The following is a 25,989-nucleotide window of genomic DNA, read 5'->3' on the forward strand; positions in this document are numbered from 1 at the left end:
AAGTGAAACTGGAGAGGTTGCAAATAAAATTCAAAGTTGCACACACACGATATCTAGAAAGTTAAGGAAATGGCTTGGAAAACACATTATATTACAACTCTATGCCCGGAGAGGCTTTGCTGCAGACTCTGCAGTGTACAGCTAAACTGTATATACTGCAGAGCCCGCAGTGCAGGTAACTGTGCAATGGCTGGGATTTTCAGAAGTTGCACAGTTACCTTATTACACAATTTTTAACATCCCTAAGCAGAACTGACACTGTAACATTGGGCAGGAGAGGTGTCTTCTAATAACGATGAGCTTTATCTGCAGGTGCTACCTTGAAGGCCTCTGCCACACAGTACATGAAGCCTGCTTACAAGGTTTCTTGACATATGGCAACAGCTTTAGCTACTGACACTTTGCTTATGGTAATGAGCTGAATAATTGTCTTAATTACTCTCTTACAATATGTAGTTCCTTAATTTTTGTCAGATGCCCCAAATTATATTAATGAAATTGTTATGGCTGTGCAGCTGGACTCCAAAAAAGGACAATAAATACCAAAGTTTAGATTCCAAGAGCAGTGCTAACTTGGCTGTGTTGCACGTCACACGTATAACGGATCACAGTGTGTGGCAGAAATAGTATTACACTTTATCCAGAAACAAAGGCATAGAAGATACCTATGGCAATGGGCCACGTTTAATGATGCTGTTGGAACCTGAACTTCAGCATTTTCTGACCTTTTTTCTTTTTGTGACTATACCTGCAAAATCTTACCATTATACTAATGTGTCTGATTTGCATTTATATGGCATTTACAAACAAAGTTTACTTAACACAGTCATCAGGCATTTAATTTGATTGCTTTTTAAAAAAGAGAGACAAGGACTTACCTGCGGCTATCTGTAGTGTTATGATAGCTGAGTTTTTCTCACCAGCAGAAGTTGGTCCAATAAAAGGTATTATCTCCCCTATCGTGGCTGTCTAATTAGCTGTGGTTAGAAATTTGCCAGATCCAATTCTTTTTCAAAGTGCATTCTTCCATGGAAGTAGGCTGTGTTCCCATCATTGCTATTGATTGTATTTGGCTGCAGAAGGTGTTACGCTGGCAGACCCTGATCATCTGCGGGTGGAATGGAACCTGGGACCTCAGGGCTTGAGCCTCTTCCACATGAACTAAAAGCAAGCAACCGCTCAGTTAAGGCTGGAGAGCAGACTCGTTCTTCTCTCTGTAAGTGGTCTCAGTGCCATTAGAGGGGACAGTGCACCACACTCTGTAGGTGTGTGAGTTACAAAAGTATGCTACCAGTTTACATTATCACGACTGTTTCGTTGCTACATAAAATGAGAGAAACTAAGCACTTGATCTCGAGGTTGTTACTCACTGAGGAGCCGTTACTCCAAGGAATTGTTCTACTGAAGAGTTTATTCATATGTATTCACCAAATAGTTTGGACAAATTTTTTTCAGCTATCTGTTCTTTGTAGTTAGTGAACAGCCAGCTCTCAAGATGTTGCTTTTGTTCTCTCTTTGGATAAATAACACTTTTAAAACCAGACATTTAATGCAAGCAAATGTTTTTTTAAACTCTTCTGGTATGTATTTTTAGACAAATAATCATTAATACAATAATCTGAGAGAGTTTCACAGACATGGTACATCTGAATATTCACATGACAACAAAATAACAGTGACCTGAATGCAGCAGTTGTATTTATAAAGGCCCTAATTCAAGACAGAAATCAAGCACATGCTTGTGTAGTCCTAGAAACGGGATGGAATCAAGCATTTAATCTGGTGATTTTTTAAATAAGGAACTAAAATATTTGTGAGTCAGTTATTTGACCAACTCCGCTTGGGGATAATTTAACATTGTGAATGAATCAGACACCCTATGTTGTTCTAACTTTGTCCACATATAAGGATTCTTTATAGCCTGCTCAAGCATCTGGTTAGAGGTTTACTTGCCCATATTTATAAGATAGAATCTTAGCAAAATAACGTATGTTATATTGGGCTGGAAGAGACCTTAAAAAAGTCTTGAGGTCCAGCCATGTCATCCTGGAACCATCGATCTGGCCACTGTACTGCTCACATGACATAAGTATTATCCATCTGGACATTTGAAACATGGTTATGAGTGTAATGACTTTTGTCTCCATTATGTATCCATCACTGCATGCATTGAAACACCTATTACTTTGGCCAGTGATTCATTTTAGGAGTTAAGAAAATATGGGTGGTGTTTGGTCTGGTTAAGTGAAAAAGTATGTTCTCCAGCAGGGAAAGTGAGGAGCACAATCTAGAGGAGACATATGTTGATTTTCATGCAACCTTAGTTCAGCATCACATAGGTACCCAACTGATAAATACATCTGTGCTGAGCAAAATAACACTTTACCTTTCTGTATCCCTTCCATCCAAGCCTCTTTCTGACAGAAATTAATTTAGCCTCAGACCTCTACCTATGAGATAGATGAGAATAAGTTTTGCAAATAGATAAATGTAAGGGCATGTCTACACTAGGAAAATATTTCAAAATAACTTATTTCAAAATCATAACTCCTAAAATAACTATTTTAAAATAGCTTGTCCCTATTACAGGGAAGCCTCAAAATTAGAAGGAGGCAGGCTCCCTTAATGTGGACGCACTACCTTGAAGCACTGGGGAGTAATTACTTTGAACGACTCTAGGGAGCAGTTATTTCAAAACAGTAACAGTGGAGCATCCACACTACCACTTATTTATTTCAAAGTAAGTGTTATTCTTCATAAAAAGCAGGATTTATTATTTTGAAATAACCTGCCCCTTATTTCAAAATAATGGACTTGGTAGTGTGGACATACCACTTGTTAGTTCAAAATAATGGAAGTTATTTCAAAATAACTCCCTAATGTAGACCAGGGCTAAGTGACTTGCTCAGGGTCACACACGGAAGCTGAATCAGAGCTAGGATTAGAGTCCTGGTGTTCAGTCATATGCAGTGGGCACCGGTCCTTCTCTCAGTAAATGGTTATCCATGTGCTCAACCAAAGCCCACACTGACAAGCCAGTCATACCTTGCCCATTCAGAAGCATTTAAACTTCCTCTGAAATATTCAATTCCCCTCTACATTGTGTTTAACTTTTCTAGAAGAATTCATGTTCCCAGAATGAGCTGGATTGACAGAGCTAAAGGATGAAATCCACCACTTAGCAACATAATGAGCAGACAAGGGCAAGTCTCACCAAATCTTTATGGTTATCCAAATGGTTACTTGAAAGCCAGAGAATCTAGTTAGCTTAAAGGAGAACATAAAACCTGCCAGATGCATTAGAAATCATGCTCTAAGGAGTATGTGGTTTACTTGATTTAAATATTTGATTTAAATTCTGGATAAATACAAAATCGAGCAATGGTCTGAGCTACTGTTCGTTCCAGGCTCTGAATGTCCTAAAAAGTCCATAGATGTTCTTGCTTCAGGCAGTCAGCTCAATGCATTAAAGAGAGGGGACCAGCCCTGGAGTTCACTGTGGTGGTGTCTACACTGGCATGAATTTCCAGAAATGCTTAAAACAGAATAGTTTTCGTTATAAGTATTTCCGGAAAAAGAGCGTCTACATTGGCAGGCTGCTTTTCCGGAAAAGCCCTTTTTCCGGAAAAGCATCTGTGGCCAATGTAGATGTGCTTTTCCGGAAAAGAGCCCCGATCGTCATTTTAAAGACTACTGGGCTGTCTACACTGGCCCTTTTCCGGAACAGTGTTCCGGAATAAGGACTTATGCCCAAGCGGGAGCAACATAGCTTTTCCGGAATAGCGGCTGATTTTGTACAGTAGAGCGTTGTTTTCCAGAATAAGTGGCCCAGTGTAGACACAGCCATTTAGATTAGGACTCTTAGGGTACATCTTCACAGCAGCATTATTTCGGAATAACTGACATTATTTCGAAATAACAAAACGCATGTCTGCACAGCAAGCCATTATTTCAAAATAATGTTGAGATGGAAGACTTCTTATTCTGACTTCTATAACCCTTCTTTCACAAGCAGTAAGGGAAATTGAAGAAAGAGTGTTCTTCCATCGACTTCCTGCTGTGTAGATAGCACCAAAAACCGAATTAAACTATTTCAACTTCAGCTACGCAACTGACATAGCTGAAGTTGCGTATCTTAATTCTAGTTTTGCCCTGCAGTTTAGACATACCCTTGCAGCTGAGGTTTTGATTTGGACTCTTTTCTTTCTATCTTACTCTCTTCCCCACAAAAAAAGGTAACTGAAACTTTGTGGTGATCTTTACTGTTTGTGTGTCTATGTGTTACTCCTGAAGGAATTTTGCGCCATTGCACACGCAGAGAACTCATGTCCTCTCCAGATTTTTTTTCTCTGTAGAAACTACATTCTGCTGGACAAGCACTGCAGTTATGCCTTTTGCCCACCAGGGGATGCTGTGACACCGGGATAGAAGCTCATCAGCAATAGCAGCCAGCAGCAGAAAGGGTAGAGAGGCTGTGTTCCTCACAGTGACATGCCTGGGGGGATCAGGTGAAGAAGCACAGACTATGGGGGACACAGACAGAGCAGGGCACATGGGGCTGCTGGGAGGTCACACACATTGGGCTACAGAAGAGCTAGTGGAGGAAGAGATTGGGGCAGTGGCTGAATGGGAGTGAGGGTGCAGGGACACATGGGGATGGTGGGGGAGAGGGTTCAGAGACATATGGGATGGGGAAAAGATATCCCTGACTGAATGGAAGAGGCTAAAGGTCAGTCAGGGTCTGCCTGGGGAAGGATCCCCAGTTTTCTAACCATCCTTCTCTCCCCCAACTCCCCACCTGTTCCCTACCTCTCCCACTCACACACAGCAACTTCATTCCCAAGCTTTTTCCTAGCAGTTACTTCCCGCACCCTCAGCTCCTCCATTATAGTGATGTCCCCCAAACTTTTGTCCTGCTTCTGAGGAGTGCAAAACATACATTTTCTTTATTGTAGCTTAGATGAATTTTTACTCAAAGTTCTCTCTATGCCTAATACGGTAACTATTTGTCCAAAAAAATTCCTTACATTTTTTATTTGTTTATTTATTTTTGTTACAGACATGCTTGTTGACAGGTATTTTTACTAAAAGTACTGAAATAATTGAAAGTGATATGATGATACACTAAAAGCTGTGCTATCTGGCACTCTGTAAACTAGTAATTCTGACCTCTCCCAGTACAAATCTTCAGTCTGGTACCTGGGACTAATATACTGCCCAGCACATTACACAATTGCATATTCTGTACTCTACTTTGAGGCAAAAGAGGCAGAAGCCAAGTAAGCAAGTTGACATCAGAGATTTATTCAAAAAAAATCACCTTCCACGGTGTGTCATAGGGCCATTACAGATTCAGCCCAATCTCCTACACCAGTGGTTCCCAACGTGGTGCCCGTGGTGCTATTGTGCCCGTCAGGGCATTTATGTGCTCCCACTAAATCATCTGGGCCAGCCCTACCCCAAGCACGTGGCATATGTGCAGTGCTGGCCCTGGGCACATGGGCGGCCCCTGCCCTGGGTGTACGGCATATGTGCGGTGCTGGCCCCAGGTGCAGGGCATGTAGGTGACCCCTGCCCGGGCGTGCGGCACATGTGTGGTGCCGGTCCCGGGCATGTGGGCGACCCCACATCCGGGCGCGCGCGCGTGAGTGGCCCTGCCCCATGGCGCCCAGCAGCCCCGAAAGGTTGGGGACCACTGTCCTATACCTTCTATATCTACAGTGATAATTGATGTTGACAAAGATAACCCCAAGACACTGGAAAATCCTGAAGTACCTTCTGAGTCATCAAAAAAAGATTAAATTATGTTCACTACAGTTTTAGTGTTAAGTGTATTTTTAGTGATCTGGGTGTACGCCATACACTGCTCATAGTAATATTTAGTGTCATAAAATAATCTGCTTGCTAGAAAACTTTACCTGCATACACCTATGTGCTTCAAGAAACCAACCACTCTGTATGCTCATTTATACTTTATTCATTTGATTGCATTCTAATTCTTTGAAAATTGGTATTCCGTTGGTAAAGTGTAACCTTCAGATAACCAGAATATTTGATTAACCGGCATCTTCTATTTCCCCAGTATGCTGGATAACAGAGCTTTTACTATATTGTGTTATTTTTGACAAATGAAATATGCAGAATTTTGCGAAAATTTAAAATTTTTGAACAAATTCCTCCCAGAAGAAACAATGTGTGAATGTAGTGGGTTTCCTTAATTTAGGCACAATGATTTAAAAAGAATAACAAATGCAGCCCTAAGTCTCTCTCATGTCCAGTACATTCCACTCAGATAGATTACAAATAGATTCTAGGCCCTGTCCATTTTGTGTGTTCCAGCAATGTTTCTTCACTGACTGACGGCAGTTCTGGAAGAAAAGACATTTATTATTAGAGCTCTGTTTCTCATTATTTCTAATTCCATTTCTTTTTATGGACGAGATTACAACAGTGGGGTCCACATTTACTCCACATTGCTTAGTTTGCTATTGTAACCTTGTGTTATATCCTCGTCTTCGCATATGACAGTTCCGTCATCATATTTCTCAAACACCCCTTATTTCAAGGAGGGACATTAATGTTAGTCCCGACATTACCTACATTCCACCCAAATTTGTCTCCCCTTCAGTTTTACTGTGGATAATAATTTCTATCAGAAATAAATGAGCATGAGGCTTCAGTTATTAAGATACAGTAAAAACTGTGTTATCTGTCCCTGTACCAACCAGAAAGTCAAGAAAACCCATATTTCTAATCTTCAGAGAAAATCCAGTTTATAATCCAGTTGGTGTGGGGCCAGCAGGCTCCTTACCTGGCTCAGTGTGGCTCTCTGGAAATGGCGACATGTCCCTGGGAGGCACTCACCTTGGCGGGTTTGGAGTGGTTTGGAGTGTGTGGGAGAAGATGTGGGATGGGAGTTAGGGTATGGGTGAGGAGCAGGCTTTGAGAGGGAGTTTGGGTGCAGGAGCAAGTCTTGGGGTGTCACCTCGTCAGGCTCCCTTCAGGTGGAGATCTGTCCTGGCTGCTGCTAGGTAGAGGCGTGGCAGGCAACTTTGCATGCTGCTTTCACATGCAGGTGCTGCCCCCACAGCTCCCAAGCGCTGTGGTTCCCTGCCAATGAGAGCTGCAGAGCCAGCACTCATGGCAAGGTAGGGGCAGCCCTCGGAGCTGCCTGCCACACCTCCATCTAGGAGGAATAGAGACAGGTCACCCGAGGTGAGTGCCCCCCAAGGTGAGTGCCTCCCAGATCCAGCATCCCAAGTCCCTTTGTGTATCCCATCCCGCTTCTTGAGTCCCCTCCAACACTCAAACTTCCTTCCAAAGCCCATGCCCTGTACCCCCTTCTGCATCCCTACCTCTTCCCTCTCATTTAACCAGCATTTTTTACTTACCGGCACCACCACCACCACCACCACCCCATGCACCCAGTATGGCAGATAAAACAGTATTTACTGTAGTAATTTACCTAAAAAGGATCAACCCATACTTTATTGTGATTCTGGTAGCAATAAAATATCTTTGTCCCACATTTGGTCCTTGACAGATGGAGAGGTCTGGACAAAATGAGTTAAGATAGTTGTTTCAGTGAATGGTAAACATTTAATGACATGCATTGTACTTTCACCTCAGTGTAAACTGAGAGAGGAGAGTTTCCTTTTGTTCTTTCCTGATTCATTCTCACATGAGTCATTTAAGTTGTTTGTGTAGTGTTTGGACAAACATCTCTCAAGATAATGGACCAGATTTTCCTCTCAGTGGTACCAGTAGAAATCTGGAATCATTTAATTGGCTTCACTGGAGTGACTCTAAATGTACACAGGTATAACTGAGATCAGAATCTGGCCCACTGTTCTTCATATCCATTTTCAATTCCAGGGCATATTTGTATTCAATTAGTAATACAATTAGGAAATGAAATATCTGGGAAACAATGTGTCCACCCAGTAAATGTTACTCATTGGCCCTTATTTCTCTCCCAGGATAGTTAAAACAAATGTGCTGATGCTGGTGAGAAATTGACATGTTTGTGTTTAGCCCACCAGGTCAATTCAAATCTCTTGTGTTCTCAATGATCCATGAGGAGAGATGTTTTGAGTCACAGATTATTTGGCCATTTCCCAGTATGGGGTACAGCTCAAAGTTCCTTAGCAGCATGAATTTCATAACAATGATATAACCCAACAGCAGGTCCTGTGACCTGCCAATATGGTTGTCACTCACAGGAAACTTCTGCTGTTAAACAAAACATTTGAGCTTGTGGGGAAATAGGAGTCGCTCCATGAACCTGTGTTTTTATGTGACAACAGCCTCATAACGCCTGTTCTGATCTGACTATATCTAGCTCTATAATACCCTGATCCTGAGAGGCACTGAGAGCCCTTATTTCCCTTGTAATCTCAGGAGGAAGTAATTTAACTATTTCAGGGGTGTCCACTCCGGTTTCAGCACAACACTTTAAAGCTAGACAAGGCTTCTCCCTTCCCTGATACTAACTGTGCTGCGACACATCAAACCAGACACCAGACCCTCCGCTAGTGTCAACTGGCATAGCTTCATTTCGAGTCAATAGTGTATGGTTGTATAGCAACGAGGGGTACAGTCGTGTAGCCACTGCTGGCAAGAGACTGTAATGAGAAATCCATTCACGTACACACCCTTCTTCATTGCCTCTCGCCTAGAGCAGAACTGTTCCTTCTGCTCCCATCTCCCCAGGTACAGACACTGCTCCCTACACACGCCCACTGCCTCCTCTCTCCAGAACTATCTTTCCCATGTTGACACCCTTGGTCTCCCCTCCCATTGCCTACGTCCTCATGCAGAAACCTCTCAGGCACTAGTTTTTTTCCTTCCTCCTGCCAGTGCAGAAATACTCCTTATGTCTCCCTTTTGGCTAGCCCTCTCTTCGATCGTGCATTGGAGCCAGGGACCCAAGAGAAATGGTGTGAGCACCATCACTTGAGCTTTTAGAGCTAGCCTAGATAAAGCACTACATGTATGTATCCAGTAGGCAGCAGTTGGTACAGAGCTGGACTGGATGAAAGAAAGCTCCTGTTTGCCTTCTGCAGTACGGTCTACTCATCTGACCCGTCATTATCTCAGACTAACACAGCTACCCCTCTGATACTTATCATTACCTCAGAACACTTCAGTACTTTCCTTCTCATTATACTTTGGAGACTTCCACCCTCCCTACCCATGCCTTGCCTTTCTGTTCCTGGCTCCAAAACACACTGCACCGACACTTTCTCTCTCATTCATTCAGCAATAGAATCACAGAAATGTAAGGTCTGGAAAGGACCTTGAGAGGTCATCTAGTCCATCTCTTCTACATTGCGGCAGGGACATGGACTAGACTGGCACATCCCTGATACGTGTCTAACCTGTTCTTAAAAACCTCCTATGACAGAGAATCCATAACCTCCCCTGGAAGCCTAGTCCAGTGCTTATTGAAACTTATCGTTAGAGTAGACATTAGGAAGAGCTTTCTAAATCTCCCTGCTGCAGATTAAGCTGATCACTTCTTATCCTACCTTTTGCGGACATAGAGAACAGTTGACCACCATTCTCTTCATAAGATATTTGAAGGTTGTCAGGTCCCCCATTTAATCTTGATTCTCATGACTAAACCCGCTGGTTTTTTAAACTTTTCCATGTATGTTGAGTTTTCTAAACCTTTTATCGTCCATATTGTTCTCTTCTGGGCTCCCTCCCATTTGTGGAGTGTGGCACCTAAAGCGTGGCATCCAAAATTCAATACAATACTCCAGCTGAGGCCTCCCCATATTTCCCTCTTTTTTTTTTTTAATGAAACTTTGTCAGGTCATCTGTCCGTATAGTGAGCTTTTTTTCCAAATGACAGCAATTCCCTTCTGAATCTGATGCAAAATTAGTCCATTGATGCTGAAAAGTCCCTGTTAACACATGAACTGGCTCGATCACCTCAAGTTTAGAAGTGGTAGCTCCGAAAGCTATAACTGGTTGGGAGAAATGTTGATGGAACCATATTCTGTTGAAGTATTGCAGTTCTCTATGGTGAAGTTTCATTCTGAAGCAGGGAAAGGTAAAAATTTCAACATCAAAAAAGCTTTATTTCATCAATGTAAAAATAAAAACACTTTGATTTTCATTGACATTTGTTTATAATGTTTAAAATTTCGAATTATAAAATATAAAATAACAAAAAAAAATTTTGATCAACCCCCCAATTCTGTTTCACAATTTCATAGTCAATTTTGTAATTTTCAAGTTTAATTCCTAACTGAAATGAAAACTAATTTCAGTGCCATAAGAACATAAGAATGCCCATACTGGGTCAGACCAAAGATCCATCTAGCTCGGTATTCTGTCCTCCAACAGTGTCAATACCTGGCACCCCAGAGGCTATGGATAGACCAAGTGATCTCTCCGTTGTCACCCATACCCAGCTTCTGACTAACAGAGGCTAGGGACATCATCACTTTCCATCCTGGCTAATAGCTATTGATAGACCTATCTAACTCTTTTGTGAACTCTGTTAAAGTCCTGGTCTTCACAACATCCTGTGGCAAGGAGTTCCACAGGTATACTGTGTGTTGTATGAAGAAATACTTCCTTTTGTTTGTTTTAAACTTGCTACCTATTAAATCCTCCATCAACCACAATTTCCCATTTTCGACACAACTCTGCCCTCGGTGAAATAATACTAAGACCATCCATGCATGTCCCCAGGCCCGTGTCTCACTGTTCAACCAGACTGGTCTACCGGGGAATTCAAAGACTAAATTAATTCAGAATTATTAACTTCATTAATTAATGGTAAATTAATTTTTGAACTAACAGTTTCTGCACAAACATTCAGTGCTGCCTTGTAAGCTACAATATTTAATCCTTGCTGGTTTTTTTTTAATATGAGATTTTAGCCCAATATGACTTTTCAATATATTTGACAATAGTAACTGAGCATGGAATATAATATAAGAATCTGTGAAGTATGTGATTGTAGCAGGGTGACTTGCCCTTAGGTTGGAGATTCTGGAGATAGGCAACTTTGACTGGCAGGCAATTTGCACCTGAAAGAAATCAGGAATTCCAGTATAAAGGCAGAAGCTATGGCAATAAAAAAGTGTCTCTCCATGTGTACAAGTGAGTCAATGACATTTTATTTTTAGTAACAGAGTTAGTACAAATGGGGCTTTATATATAGCATCAGCTTGGATCTTGGCACATATTAGAATAATTGAGAACACAGGATAGACAAAACAGCCCAAAATGTGTTAAGAAATGGAAAGATTGGCATAGAAATACCTTTCAATAAATAGGAATTCAAAAGCTCAGTACAGGAAAAACTTTTAAAGAAATGGATTAATGAAAAAAGAGGAAGATATTTTTGAAATGTGCCCTAGAGTTGAGGCTAACAACAAAGTTCAGGGCCTGGATAGGCTAATGAAGTGTTTTAGTTTAGATTCTTAACTGGCCATTTTGATTTAAACAACAATCTTTTTCAAATCAATAGACACAAAAATGGACTGTGTGCACTCTGTAATGTGGGAGAAACAATTCACCACCTCATACGACTATAAAAAACTTAAAAAATAACAAAGTCTTGCAGCACCTTAGAGACTAACAAAAATGTAGATGGTAATCATGCTTGGGGGTCGCGTAACTAGCATGACACCATCTACATTTTTTGTTAGTCTCTAAGGTGTTGCAAGACTATTCATTATTTTTAAGTTTTTTCAGTTACAGACTAACACGGCTACCCCTCTGAAACTTGTATGACTATGTCAGGGTTTTCAAAGAGACAGAAAGGGAAAAATCTTTCTGAGGAATTCAGATGTCTTAGGGTAACAAATTACATAGATTTTTAGTAAAAATGTTGGGGGAAATGAAGTGTTCTTAAAAAGGCATTCCTACATTACCTGACAGACACAGGGCAGAGGGAGCAAATATAAATCACTAAGTATTGAGAAACTGTAGTGGGTGGCAGAAGTCTTGGAACATTGTGGAACTTTCAGAAGAAAGCTAGTGTTGTGTCAATAGTTTAAAAGGGTAAATGAGATGATGGGGGTAATGACTAGTGTCAGTGTGACATCAATCATAGGCAATATAATGGGGTGGGTGATATATGGCTTAATTAATAGAGACTTAAAGGGAGGTAATATAATTAATGCTAACCAACATGGTTGCATACAAAATAGATTCTGCCAAACTAACTTGATTTTTTTATGTGACTAGAAATTTGGTTGCTAGAGTAATGGTTTTGTGTCAATGTAATTAAGGTGTTTGACTTGGAAACACACAACATTGTGATTTTGAAAAGAAAAGAAAAAAAATTGACAGGACTCAGTAATTATGTCCCAGCTCTTAAATTTGGCTACCTTACTGAACAGTTTTAATTGTAAGCACACAGATATACAGGAACATAATTATAATTTAAAGCTTGCAGTGCTCCAGCTGGGGTTTATGTGATATAAATGATTCAGAGGTCAGTGCTTTAATGTGAGCACAGAGTGGCACAGAGAGGAACTGAGTCCAAATCAGATTCATTGTCTAGTTTGCTTCATGACTCAAGCTTTTGTTAATAAAAAAAATAAAATAAGAATAATTTTTTTTTAAAAAGTTGTGGTATAGGAACTGAATTAGGCCCAATCCTGTAAGGAACCTATTACTACCTTAAATAGTGCTGATGGCCCTCTTTTTTGCAAAGTCAATGGAGGTTGAGGGGCAGTTCCCGGAGATGATCAGTATCTTACAGGATTTGGCCCAGCAGTCACTGTAATTATGGTATTCCTTTGGGAATGGCAAACTGGACTACGAATGCAGCATTGCCTAGATGTGTGTCGTCTGTCCCATCCTCTCCACTTTTTTTGAAACTGCAACCCATCTCCATCCAGTACAGGCATCTGATCCCTGATCGACAGCAAAACAAGTTCACTAACGGCAGTGAGGGAGGGAGGCTGGCAGCAAAGGATAACAGCAAATCAACAATTGGAAGAAAACCCCAAAGCTGCTAGAGTGAGAACACGACAGTGCACTTGGACAGATGCACAGATGCTTCTTGAAGGTGCTTTCTTCTCTCAGCGCAGCCTCAGTATAATGCATGGCTGGCAGGAGAAGTACAATTGTGTGTGCTAGGCAGATCTTTTTCAGCATTGACCCGAATATTTTTGGTTTAACCTACCATATTCCAGAGTTAATAGAATCCACTCAAATGTATGAGCTATAAACATTATAATATGGACATTTAGAAGTTCTTAAATCAGCCCACTTTATACTGCAGCTCTTATAGCACATCAGGAAGGTATACATACAGTTCCCATCCCTCTCCTCCCCCCTCCACTGTCTTTCCAGTCCTCCTCCATAAACAGACACTCCACGTGATATGATGGTGAGATTCAATGGTAAATGAATTTATTGCAACACTTTTTGCAGGCTTCACTTGTCCACTAATTCATCTTCTCCAGGGCTGATCATCTAACCTCTCAAGTGTCTTTGAATACTTGCCATTGAATAAACAAAATGTCACAGCAATGTCTCCCCTGCAAATCTACTCTGCCTCAAGGTCCAATAAAGGCAAAACTAAGCCCTGAGCCATTGTCTGCTTTTGTTTATATAAAAAATGCCATGACTATTCTGACCACTTACACCCTTTATTGTTAGACAAAGGAACAGTCTTCGCATCCCCACGGAAATTCAGCACTAACTTCTAATCAGGGTAGTTCTGATGTTCTCAGACTTTAAAGTTGTAAACTTTTAATGTTCAGAAAAATTTGGTTAGACTGAAGATTTTATGTTCTCCCCTCCACTGAATCTGATCTGTTAGACTTAAGGTGATTAATGCACCTTGATTTATAAGATGAGGGATATGGGAAATAGTCCTAATTTAAAAATATATATATATTTCTGTTCCATATCAGCCACATACAGACTGCATGATGAAGTGTTATCACATTTTATTGGCACACTTTTGGGATAACCTACATTGCTGACTCATGACGTTACCACTTATGAGTCATGTGCCTACCCAAACTTGCTGATAAAACTGCCTGTGTGCCACCCCATCACATATTCCACACACACACACACACACACACACACACACACAAATACATGCATTTGTTTAACACATGCTTTTGTGTAGCATAAAAAAAATTAGCACATAAAAACACTAATGCCTAGTGAATTGTAAAACACACAGAGGTTTTAATAGTATTTTTGAAAACTGATGCGAATGGTTATTTTCTCTTAACTAAGATATACAGAGAAGGTACTGAATCCCTGGACACTGCCAACTTGAATCTCATTTTTTGAAATGTTTAGCTGTAAAATCTTCAGGACAAAGGTATTTGGTTTGGTTTGGTTTGGTTTGTTTTTTAAAGTCTTCTAGAAGGCTGAGCACATTGTTGGCACTAAAGAAACCCTTATCTTTAAAAAGCTGGGCTAGCTGGGTGTGTCTGTGCTAAAAACAGGAAGGCTCACCCTGTGGTTAGACCCTGCACTTTAGGACTACGTCTAGACTGCGAGCCTCTTTCAAAAGAGGCTTTTTCGAAAAAAAGTGTCTAGACTACAACCAGTACTTTCGAAAAAGCGAGCTGCTTTTTCGAAAGAGAGCACCCAAGCAGGCTCCAGCTGGACACTGTTTACCACAGGTGGCTCCTTTGTGGTGGTGCAGTGGGGCTAAGGCCCTGCACCACTCTCAAAAGCAGCCAGCCAACTCCCTCTATCCTAAACTCTGTTGTGCCCACACCCCTATTCTGTGGAGATAGAATACAGGGTGGTAGAGGAAAACATCTCCAAGGCAAAGGGTAGGAGGTGCACAGCAGCAAGGAGAGGGGAAGCTGAAGTGCTGTACTTGATAGCCTCTTGGCCAAACCAGTCAAGATCACCTTCCAGATCTACCAGTAGATCCCGCCTTAGTCCTTTTACATCCTCAAAGTGCTGTACACATATAGGGATTAACTTATGCCTGCTCTAGGAAAGGCAAATTACAAGATGCCTGTGCCAGCAGGGGCCTAGAACTCCTATGCACCAGCAATACAGATTCATACCAGGCAAGGACAGGTGCTGTTTGCACAACTGGTCTCCCCAGAGGTTTCTACTGCCAAATGCAACTCAATAAGAAACCCTTATGGGCCAAAATTACTCAGGGGATAAATGGGAGAATTCATTTCCTGGATGTCTTGGTCTCACCTTTCCATGGCCAGTTCCGCCTACCTCTTCTTGAAAAGCAATGTTTGGGAGGCCTTGACACTGCCTGTTGGCTTCCCTTACTCCACATAGGAGCAGAAGTATCAGCCACTGACAGGGGTGCCCTTTGAGTTTGATTTATCGGGTCTTAATTAGACCCGATAAATCAAACTCCAGCTGATTGATCATGGCAGCGTCAATCTTCCATTGATAGACATGGTCTCAGTGACAGTGGCAAGTGCTAGCTGCTTCCAGGGAAGATGTAAGACAGTCTATGGAAGGTATTTAGTCTCCTCCTAGCTTCCAGGAATTAGAAGTTAACTGAAGTTATGAAGCATGAGGATTTAATCCTTTTTAAATTTTTAAATGTTATTTTTTTAGTATTTACCATTTTAATTGCATATTCTTTATTATTGTTACTAATATATGTTTAAGTGCTGGCTAAAAATTGGGATTTCCATTCCAAGAGCAATACTAATATCTGAACATTTGTTTTCTTTCCAGATCAGGACAAAGGAAAACCATTATCACACAAATAAAAAATTCAGTTAATAAATAAATCATTTGTTTTGGGTCAATCAAAATATTCCATTTTAATACAATCACAATGATTGCTGATGTTTTTTTATGTTCAGGTGGCTATTTTTTTTTTTATCAATTTTAATGCATTCTTTCATATAGACAACCTGTTTATACTGCTTTATATACTATGTGCTGACATGTAAGTACAATATTTATATTCCAGTTGCTTTCTTTTATAATTATAGGGTAAAAATGAGGAAGTAAGCAGTTGACATATTTGTATTTGGCTGGGACATTTTTATTTTCATGTCTGATATTGTAAGCCAGTACTTTTTAAGTGAGATGAATCGTAGGGTGCATGCAAGACAAACCAGACTCCTAAAAGGTAGTACAGTAGTTGGGAAAGGTTGAGAGCCAGTGTTCTACATCAACCCTCTTCCCCTACCATTACAGTGTCAAGAATATGGGGATGGGGTGATCAGAGTGTGCAGTGCTTCAGTTACATTCACCTGGTGAACAGTCCTTTAGAGCTGTCAGAATTTAGAGCACCCCCCACGTGCCTCTAAAGTACAAGACCTGGAGTAGAGAAACAGGGACTTGTAAGTGGGCTCCCTGTGAGCCCCACATCTTTGCAGCAGAAAACCCTGACCTCCATTTCCAAGATCCAGCTACACCTTAACCCAGGGCTACTCAACACACAGCCCATTTGTTTGTGGCCCGTGGTGCAGTTTGGGTTCACGCGGCGGGCTCAACGTGCAGTCTGCAGGTGGGATCCTTTAAACATGGCCTCCACTGGGAACACACTCCACAATGGCGAGGCATCTCCCGGGCAGGATGAGCACTGAAAGACGCAAGCAGATGGGCTGGCTGGAACAGATGCATACAGGGTGTCGGCATTTCTAGTCCCCAAAGAGGAGGTGCCAGGAGTGCCGGGGCATTGTGTGAAAGAAACTATCTGCATATATTTGCATATATATGTGCATGTACATGCAACCACACTTAAGTTGAGGTCTTTGGAATGTGCTGTGAGTATCATTGTGGCCCCCGGGGCTTCCAAAATTGAGTAGCTCTGCCTTAACCCCTCAGCATTTCACAATTAAGCAGCAGAATGCCTTACTTGATATGGTTAAGGTTTGATTCTGCACCCACAGAAATCAATGACAAAGGTCCCAATGACATTATGGTGCAGAATCTGGCCAATTCTGCATGAAAAAAATTGCTCTTCTAGTTTTCCCTCTGTCCATTAAAGACACAAGTCCACTGCAAGTACATATGGAAGATATAATATACTACTAAATCACATCCAAGGAAATAACCTTCAGTTTATATTCCCCTGAAATCCCTTTTAGCTAGGGTTACATATGACTATCTGTTATATTATACCCAACCCAATTTAACAAAAGTGAAATATTTTATTTGGCAAAGTCCAATCAGAATGCAATTCAGAAGCTATTGCTCCATTCAGCTTCCCAGCCTCAATCAATCTCATTCCCTCTCCTCAGCTATGAAAGATGAGCTATTGTCCGCTCCCTTCTAAGGCTAAATACAAAACAACTGCCCGCCACTTGGTTTTCTTAACTACTGTAGATTTAGTGGTATCTATCAGTATCAGGATGTGGGGTTCCATTCTATGGTTGTGAATAGACACTCAGGCACAGCAGACAAGCATTACATATGGTCCTTTCAAAGTCAAAAAGGGATTTCCCCTATGCCCTGATTAATTTTGTCATAATAATCTAACTGGTGTGAATCCTACCCAGATCTCAGCCTGCTGGTCTCAAGCACTCAATGATACTAGTAAACTTCAGTTTTATCTCTTTTCTAGCATGTGTAAATCTTTCCTTTGTGACAAGCATCTCAGAACTCAGCTCCTTCAGATACTGATGCCAGGTCAACACTAAAAGGGAAAGTCAAATCAAGATACACAACTCAAGGTGCCAGGGAGTACCACTGCCAATGAGGGCACCCTTTGAGTTCAATTTACCTGGTCTTAACTAGACTTGCTAAATCGAACTCCAAAAGATTGATCGCAGCAGCATCACTCTTCCATTTAATGAAGACATGGCCTGAATGTTTAGTGGGTCAGTTGAGTTGCCTTAGTGACCATTGTCACTTATTCTGTAGCATGTTCAAAGCCGGAGACATTTCAGTTTAAAAAAGAATTTTTGGGTACATGTTCTTTTTTTTAATTAATTAGTTTTATTGTACTTTTGGTTTAATGATTTGATGACTTATTTACATTTGTCCTTTACTGATATTTTAAAAGTAAACTATAAAGTATGACAGGCAAATAACATTTTCATTACTTACAGTTTAACAAAGAAAGTCTATTTCTGGAAGCCTGTCCTGAGCTCTGCATATAAAAATAAAGAAAAAAGATACCAGATAGGAAATAGCAATTGAAATTGATGGCTAGCAAAAGTTCAGTTGCTTCACTTAAAAGTCTTACTGCAGTAATTGAATATTTGTATGGAAATCTAAGGCATTTTCAAATAACAATAACAGATTATGCCAGCTGGAGGTATGTTAGATGATTTAAAAAACTGAAATAAGAGTTTTTAAAAACAAATAAAGGAAAAGACAAAATCCTAGCATGGTTAGCGAACAATTTTTCACATTGTTTGCTAAAGGAAAATTACATAGAACTTTTTGAATGTGGTTCTAATTACAGTTTGGAAGGTGCAAGCTTCCTTTTCTCCATTCAGTCACGAAAAAAATAACTTACTTGTAGTCCATTTATTAGCATAGCCTCTTTCACACCTTAGGGTTGTCACAGTTGCTAGAGCTTCCATAGGATAGTTCCACTTTTTCCATATTGCCTGTGTCAACTGTCTCATGCCCATCTGTTTTCAATTATCTTTCGCTCTGAATTCTTCAGGCAACATTTCTTAAAAGATGTTTTCATCTTCCATTCACAACATCGGGGTCTGAAAGGACATTGACAAAGCAAACGATAGGGTATTGTAGCTGTGGGTCTGATCTTTGTCTTGCTGATATTTGTGAAGCTTCAGTGAAGTCAATGGAATCACATGGGCTCAGAGTAGAGCGTGACTCCTCATAAGCCATTAACTATCCTTTTCCCCTGCACAGCTTAGGTTCATATGTATCAAACTCTAGGGTCCTGACCCAGTAAGGCATTATTATTATGGGGCAGAGGGATAGCTCAGTGGTTTGAGCATTAGCCTGCTAAACCTAGGGTTGTGAGTTCAATCATTGCAGAAGCCATTTGGGGCAAAAATTTGTCAGGGATGGTACTTGGTCCTGCTATGAAGGCAGGGGCCTGGGCTCAATGACCCTTCAAGGTCCCTTCCAGTTCTAGGAGATAGGCAATCTCCATGGCTGTGTCTAGACTGGCTGGGTTTTCTGGAAAATCAGCTGCTTTTCCATAAAAACTTACCAGCTGCCCAAGGAGTAATGGGCTTAAAGTGCAGCAGGGGAGGTTTAGACTGGACATTAGGAAAAAATTCCTAACTGTCAGGGTGGTCAAATATTGGAATAAATTGCCAAGGGAGGTGGTGGAATCTCCCTCTCTGGAGATATTTAAGAACAGGTTAGATAGACATCTGTCAGGGATGGTGTAGACGGAGCTTGGTCCTGCCTTGAGGGCAGGGGGCTGGACTCGATGACCTCTTGAGGTCCCTTCCAGTTCTATGATTCTATACACTGGCCACTTGAATTTCCGCAAAAGCACTGACTTCCTACTGTAAGAAATCAGTGCTTTTTGCGGAAATACTATGCTGCTCCCATTCGGGCAAAAGTCCCTTTTGCCCAAAAGGGCCAGTGTAGACAGCTCAGATTTGTTTCCGCAAAAAAGCCCCAATCGCGAAAATGGCGATCAGGGTTTTTTTGCGCAAAAGCGTGTCTAGATTAGCCACGGATGCTTTTCCACAAAAAGTGCTTTTGCGGAAAAACGTCCGTGCCAATCTAGACGCTCTGTTCCGAAAATGCTTTTAACGGAAAACTTTTCCGTTAAAAGCATTTCCGGAAAATCATGCCAGTCTGGACGTAGCCCATTAGTTTAATTTAATGCATTCACATTGAAGAGCAAGGGTTTGCAGGATCGGCTAACAGACTTTCATTTTAAAGAGTTTCTTTTCCTCCCTCTTTTATGATTCCCATGTCATAATTTCTTAAGTGCCAGCTGTGAGCTCAACACAGTACAGGACTAAAACTAATATGGTCTCTGCCCCAAAGAGCTTACAGTCCAACAAGATAGATGCAGAGAAGATAGGGAGGCTTTCGATTGACTTCAGTGAGCTGTGGATTAGTCCCTAGGATGCACTTGGAAGCCCAGATAAGGGAATCCATTCCATAAGTCCTCTTGCTGTCTGTCCTTGCTCAATGCTTGTTAGATGGTCCGTCAGTTAAAGTCTCACTTCCTTGTTAGGAAGTATATAATGCGCTTCTTTCTTCTTCTCTTGTGAAACTCAATGTTCCCAACTAAGTGGTGCCATGTGACATTACATATCCCTCCTAAACACCTGCTATCAAATGCATCAAATCTTTTCTTGTCAGCTTGCGTAATGCCCCAGGTCTTTGCAGCATCAAGCAAAACTGATACCACACAGCTGTTGTAGAGTCTTATTTTTTGTTTTGCGGACATGTTGCTACCCCATACTTTTGCCCTTGAATTTGTTTACATTGATCTTCACATTATGCCCGTCATGCTTAAATGATACTAAATCCCCCAAAACTGGTCCAAAGCACCAGCCATGAAAATAAAATAGCCGTGATAAACATTGGCACCCATATGGGCCTGATCTTAGAGAAAGCAGAAAACCAAACAAGTATTTTTCTTCATAAGCTAGAAAGGTATTATTGTGCTAAAACATACTTGCTGATGTCTAATAAAGATTTCAGTTTTAGTTTTTGGGGGATTTTTTTCAAAATAATCTCTTACATTTAGAAATACTCATTGAGAAATGGATAGCTTTTTTATCTTCTTCAAATGTTACTCATAGTTATCAAAGTAGTTTTCTGTGGCCAATCACAGAGGACAATATTTTTCTTTATATCTATCACAAAGGATCCAGGGGTTCTTTTTAGAAGAGAAAGTTTGGTATTTTGCTAATTTCTTTAACGAGATCTAGTGTCACAATTTAAAAGGAAAAAGAAGTCAGAAGCTAAAAGCATGACATGTATATACTTGCATACTTTCTCCTGATGTAGGTGATTGTTGTATTCAATTAGATATGTCCCTCATGCTGTTTGTATTTTTCTTGAAAAATATAGATAATTTAAAAGAAAACTGACAGGTTGAGAGTCATGCTTGCAATATTTAAATTAAACTTTCCTGATTTATTATTATTATTTATCGATTTATTATTGTTATTTATTTTATTGTATGTTTGCTTTGCTGCGTTGTACAGTAGGGAGAACTTTCTTAATAAATGTAATATTTAATATACAATCTAAAGGAAAAAGTTATTGGAATAAGTGTTTAACCCACTGTAAAATGTAAATTTAAGGAAAATGTGATATACAACTAATAGACACGTATAGGTAAGTATATTCTAGATAAGAGTTGTCTCTAAAGCAATAAAAGCTGTACACATTAGCAATATGAGCATTTTATGGCACTGTATATATTAATAATCTTGTTTAAAATAAGGATAATCTATTCTTGACTCTTTTTAGTTGATTACTTGTGAAGACAATTTTCTCAACCCTCCTGCAACAACTCATTCACGGACCTAACTTTCATTACTTGAGTGGTCTTAAGTTCAGGAGTAGTACTCAGATGTTTATATTAAAAATGGGTTATCTCCATTAGGGATGATCAGGATTTTCAGTTTGCAATCTCAATAACTTGGCAATTAACCTGGGTCTTGATAAACATTTCTGATACATTAGAATAAGTTCCATCTTCACAGTTGCCTAAAGTGAAATATACCAGTGCTCACTATCAGACTGGTTTGTTAATTTTGTTCATTGATCTTCTAACTTTTTAATCAAAAGTTGCCTTTATGTTCATTTCAAAAAATTCAGAAATATTTTATAATCATGATAAATAAAGATAGCACTTGACAGAAAAGAAGGTCTATTATTACAACAACAGTTAGGTCTTTAAAAATTGCCCAGTGAATGCTGTCTCTGCAGTGCCTGTTTCAGATACTCCATTTATCATCATCCCATGAATATGTTTTTTAAAGTCAATATTCTGTCTTTAAAAGCACATTTCAAAAGTTATAGGTCCAGCTGGGAGCCATTAAGAGCAAACATACCTTGAACTAGATTTGGGTGCAAACATGCAAACATTTAGTCATGCAAATCATTCATATACAGAGGAATAGAAACCCATAATTTTAATGTTCTTTCTTTGATTTGGACTTGAGGTGAGAGACGTGAAGTCAAATCATGATTTATGAAGTGAAATCAATAGTAGTTTTGCCATTGACTTCAAAAAGGTAAGGATTTTATTCTTGGGTTCTGTTCCCAGTTTGTGATGTCAAGGATTACTTTGGGGAATATAGATAATTTTGATTTTTTTCATCAGAAAAAGCCATTTCAACTAAACCAATTTTTTTCTGACAATTTTTGAAGAAATTTTATTTTGGAACAAAAAAATAAAAGAAAATAGTTTCCAATAATTAGAATGGAAAGTTACTATATTTCATTCTAAAATGACTTTTATTTCATGTCCACTTTATTTTGTACAAAATGGTCAAAAATTAAATGGACCCATTCTAAGTGACCCAAAATGAATTGTTTTTTCTCACAGCCATGAAAATTTTGGATTTTTATACCTGTGTGGAATTAAACATTATTTTCAAAATCTACATTTTCCAAAGGATGGGTCAGAAGCAATGGCATTCAAGCAAAACCAAACCAAACGTAATCCAAGAGTGTTTAAAAATATCCTATGCTAATAATGATATAAACTTAGATTTTTAAGAGTGCATTGCATTTCCGTCATTTATTTTGCTTCCCCCTTCTTCCCCTCTATTCCCAAATTCTATCTGGTAATGCAAAGAGAAAAAGTATCCTGGCAGTTCAAAACTGAGATTCCTCTTTCTCCTGGTATTAGTGAGAACAGAATCAACACCTGGAATTGTAACACAAAAACATGAAAGATACTCTGGGATAACTTGTGATTTCAGCGGGCTACTCGTTGAATACGGACTAAAAGACCTATCCCAGAGCAAGAGTGTATAAAAAACATAGTTTGTTTGTATAAATATAAAATATTGATCATAGTTTGTATATATTTAGACACACAAAGTATGCTTAATATTTTTAAAAAGAAATACTCATTTTTCAACTGCATTAAGTGAAATATTCTTTAAATCTTGTGTCAATTTGCTATTTGAAGTCTGCTTAAAGAGGATTTATTCTGAACCCTACAGTAGCATAGTAATGAGACAGAACATTTTAAAAGCTTTAAAACGTGGTCTGGATATTGTACAGAATGTGCGATTTTTATAGCAACAATGACCTCAGATGTAGGCGCTTAATAACTGTCTTTTCTGCCAAGCCCATGTCAAGTGAACCAAAAAGAGTCCAGCTGACTGTGAACATACATGTGCCTGAGATCATTATTTCTGGGGAGCGAGGCAACAAAGTCAGGTCAGCAGAGTTACCTGGGCTCTATAGTACTAGCATAAAGTGCCATAACACATATATTATTTAACTAGCACCATTAGCAAAGTGCAATGTGATCTTCTTTTGCTTTAAATTAAACCTCTTTTTTCAAATGAATTGAAACGTGGCCAAAGGGTCTGATTGCTGTTGAAAACCATTGCAACCGGCTTTGACTCAGAAGAGTTAGATGGAGCAGCACCATAAACTTTGTGCAATGCAGATGAAAGGAACAAATTTTATAGGAGTATCATTTGTGTTTTAGTAGCACCTAGAGCCCCCAGGAAAAATTTAGGGTCCCATTGTATCCAGAGCTGGGAAGAAGGGCGGGTCGTTTAGCACCCACAGGGCACATCTCGAAGAATAATCGTTACCTCACAGGGTGAGTAACTTCCTTTTCTTCTTTGAGTGGCCCCGTGGGTGCTCCACTCTAGGTGACTCCGGAGCAGTAACCAAAAGAGTCCCGAGCGCTCTGAACTCAAATTTTATGATAACAATTAAGTACGACTAAGTACTGCTGTAGCCACCGAAGAGTCCGAAGCAAAATGGTCAACTATAGCATAATGTTTCATAAAAGTGACATTAGAAGACCACGTTGCTGCCCTACAAATGTCCCGGAACGGGACTCCCTTCAGGAAGGCTGTAGTAGTGGAGACCGCCCTGGTGGAATGAGCTTTTGGAGGATACGGCAGGGATTTCCCCCGTATAGAATGGCACATAGATATGCATGAAACAATAAGCCTCGAGATACGCTGAGAGGTCAGTGGTTGGCCTCTAGAACGGTCTGCCAATGACACTATTAAACGGTCCGTCTTCCTAAAGTCCCGTGTTCTATCAATATAGAATGCCAAGGCTCTTCTCACATCCAGCATATGCCATATTGCTTCTTGCGGCGAGGCATGAGGTTTAGGGAAGAAGCATGGTAGAACCACTGGTTCGTTAATATGAAATTCAGATGACACCTTCGGAATAAACGCTGGGTGAGCTCTCAACGTAACTGAGTCCTTAGAGAATATTGTATAACGAGGGGAAGCCATAAACGCTGCTATCTCACTAACCCTACGAGCTGAGGTAAGGGCTAGGAGAAACAGAAGCCTGGTGGAAAGTATGTGTAGCGGGATAGTGGCCAGAGGCTCAAAGGGAGGCTGAGATAGAGTTTCCAATACTAGATCCAGATTCCACAAAGGTGGAGGGGGTCTTCGGGGTGGATTAAGGTTTGAGAGTCCCTTTAGGAATCTTTTTGTAGTAGGGTGTGAGAATATGGAGAAAGAATCGTCTATGTGATGAAAAGCATTAATAGCTGCCAAATGCACCCGTAGGGAAGCTATTGCCAATCCTTTATCATGGAGTTGCAAGATGTACTCCAATATACGCGGTAAAGGTGTAGAACAAGGATCAAGGTTATTAGCCGCACACCATGCCTGGAATCTGGACCACTTAGCTATATAAGTAGCTCGCGTAGACTCTTTCCTGCTATGCATCAGCACCTTCTTGACCCGCTAAGAACAGAGTTGTTTGAAACTGCTAAACCAACAAGCATCCATGCTGTGAGGTGCAGGATCTCGGGTTTTGGGTGACATAGAGATCCTGTGTTCTGGGTCAAGAGATTCGGGAGTAGAGGTAGGGAGTACGGTGTCTTTACCGACATCTGATGGAGTATTGAGAACCAAGGCTGACGAGCCCACACTGGGGCTATAAGAATTACTCGAGCCCCATCTAAGCTGATTTTTTCGAGAACCTTGGGTATTAGAACGTGTGGGGGAAAAGCATACAACAGTGTCCGTCCCCAGTGAAGAAGGAAGGCATCTCCTAGTGACCGATGTCCTATTCCCGCTCTTGAACAATAGATGGGGCATTTCCTGTTGTTTTCTGTGGCAAACAAGTCTATTGTCGGAAATCCCCACCGGACAAATATATGGTTTAAAACCTCACAAGAACCTTCACTAAAACAGAGGGAGGGGACAAAGAGAGATTAAGTGTCTTTGCTCCAGATCAGTGACAAAGCTACCAATAGATACCCCCCAACCTCCCGATCGCCTGATTTTATTCTCCTGCTCCGTCTACTGGGCCACACTACCTGGGCTTGGTGAAGAGATCAGAAAAACAAAATCCCTGTGTAGGTAGAAGGGACAAAGAACCATTTCATCTCTGAAAGGAAGGGGCTGGCTCGATGGTCCCAGTTCTGTGTAATGTTGATCACCCCCCAAATTTCAGTACTTTGCAGAAGGCATTCAGTACCGCTCAGGATCAGCACTCTTGTGTCCATTTCAAATCCTTTGGCGTGAGGGAACATTCAATCTATGGGTCTGTGCAAACAGGAGGTGTGATTGCAGCATGTTTAGGCATCGACCCAAGCTAGCTTTGATCTAACTAAATCAAACCCAGATCAAGTAACAATAGCAGTGTAACGAGGTGGCATGGGCAAGATGCTCAAATATGCATCCTGGGTCCGGGCAGGGTTATATTCAGACTAGCCTATGCTGAATTTCCTTGCTGCCATGCTACCCTGCTACTGTTACTCAAGCTAGCTTGGATGTAGCTAGATCAAAGCAACCTCGGGTATGTCCACATGTGCTGCATTCACACCTCCTGACTGTGCGATAGACATACCCTGTGAAACATTTTTTGGCAAGAAATAAAACGCCATTTGCACGAGGGATATGACAGACATCTCCCCTGGCAGCCCACAGCAAGGGCAGCTTCCAGGGACAGCAATGCAATCAG

The 25,989-nt window shown here is 40.6% G+C and overlaps 1 long non-coding RNA gene across 3 annotated transcripts in view; it reads right to left on the minus strand.

The window, feature by feature from the left end:
• LOC106732166 (uncharacterized) overlaps window positions 1-25,989 on the minus strand; it is a 62,424-nt gene that overhangs the window by 29,094 nt on the left and 7,341 nt on the right. The window contains exons 2-8 of one of the 3 annotated variants that reach the window (XR_012904428.1): window positions 18,413-18,614; window positions 17,998-18,040; window positions 10,995-12,888; window positions 9,531-10,045; window positions 2,387-2,450; window positions 1,371-1,513; window positions 879-1,161 (exon numbers count right to left, since the gene is read on the minus strand). This is a non-coding gene — a long non-coding RNA (uncharacterized LOC106732166). The remainder of the gene's footprint in view (window positions 1-878; window positions 1,162-1,370; window positions 1,514-2,386; window positions 2,451-9,530; window positions 10,046-10,994; window positions 12,889-17,997; window positions 18,041-18,412; window positions 18,615-25,989) is intronic. The other 2 variants (XR_012904427.1, XR_012904429.1) reach the window with 2 other exon arrangements.

This window comes from Pelodiscus sinensis, chromosome 5, assembly GCF_049634645.1.
Source record: "Pelodiscus sinensis isolate JC-2024 chromosome 5, ASM4963464v1, whole genome shotgun sequence".
Classification (NCBI taxonomy): Eukaryota; Metazoa; Chordata; order Testudines; family Trionychidae; genus Pelodiscus; species Pelodiscus sinensis.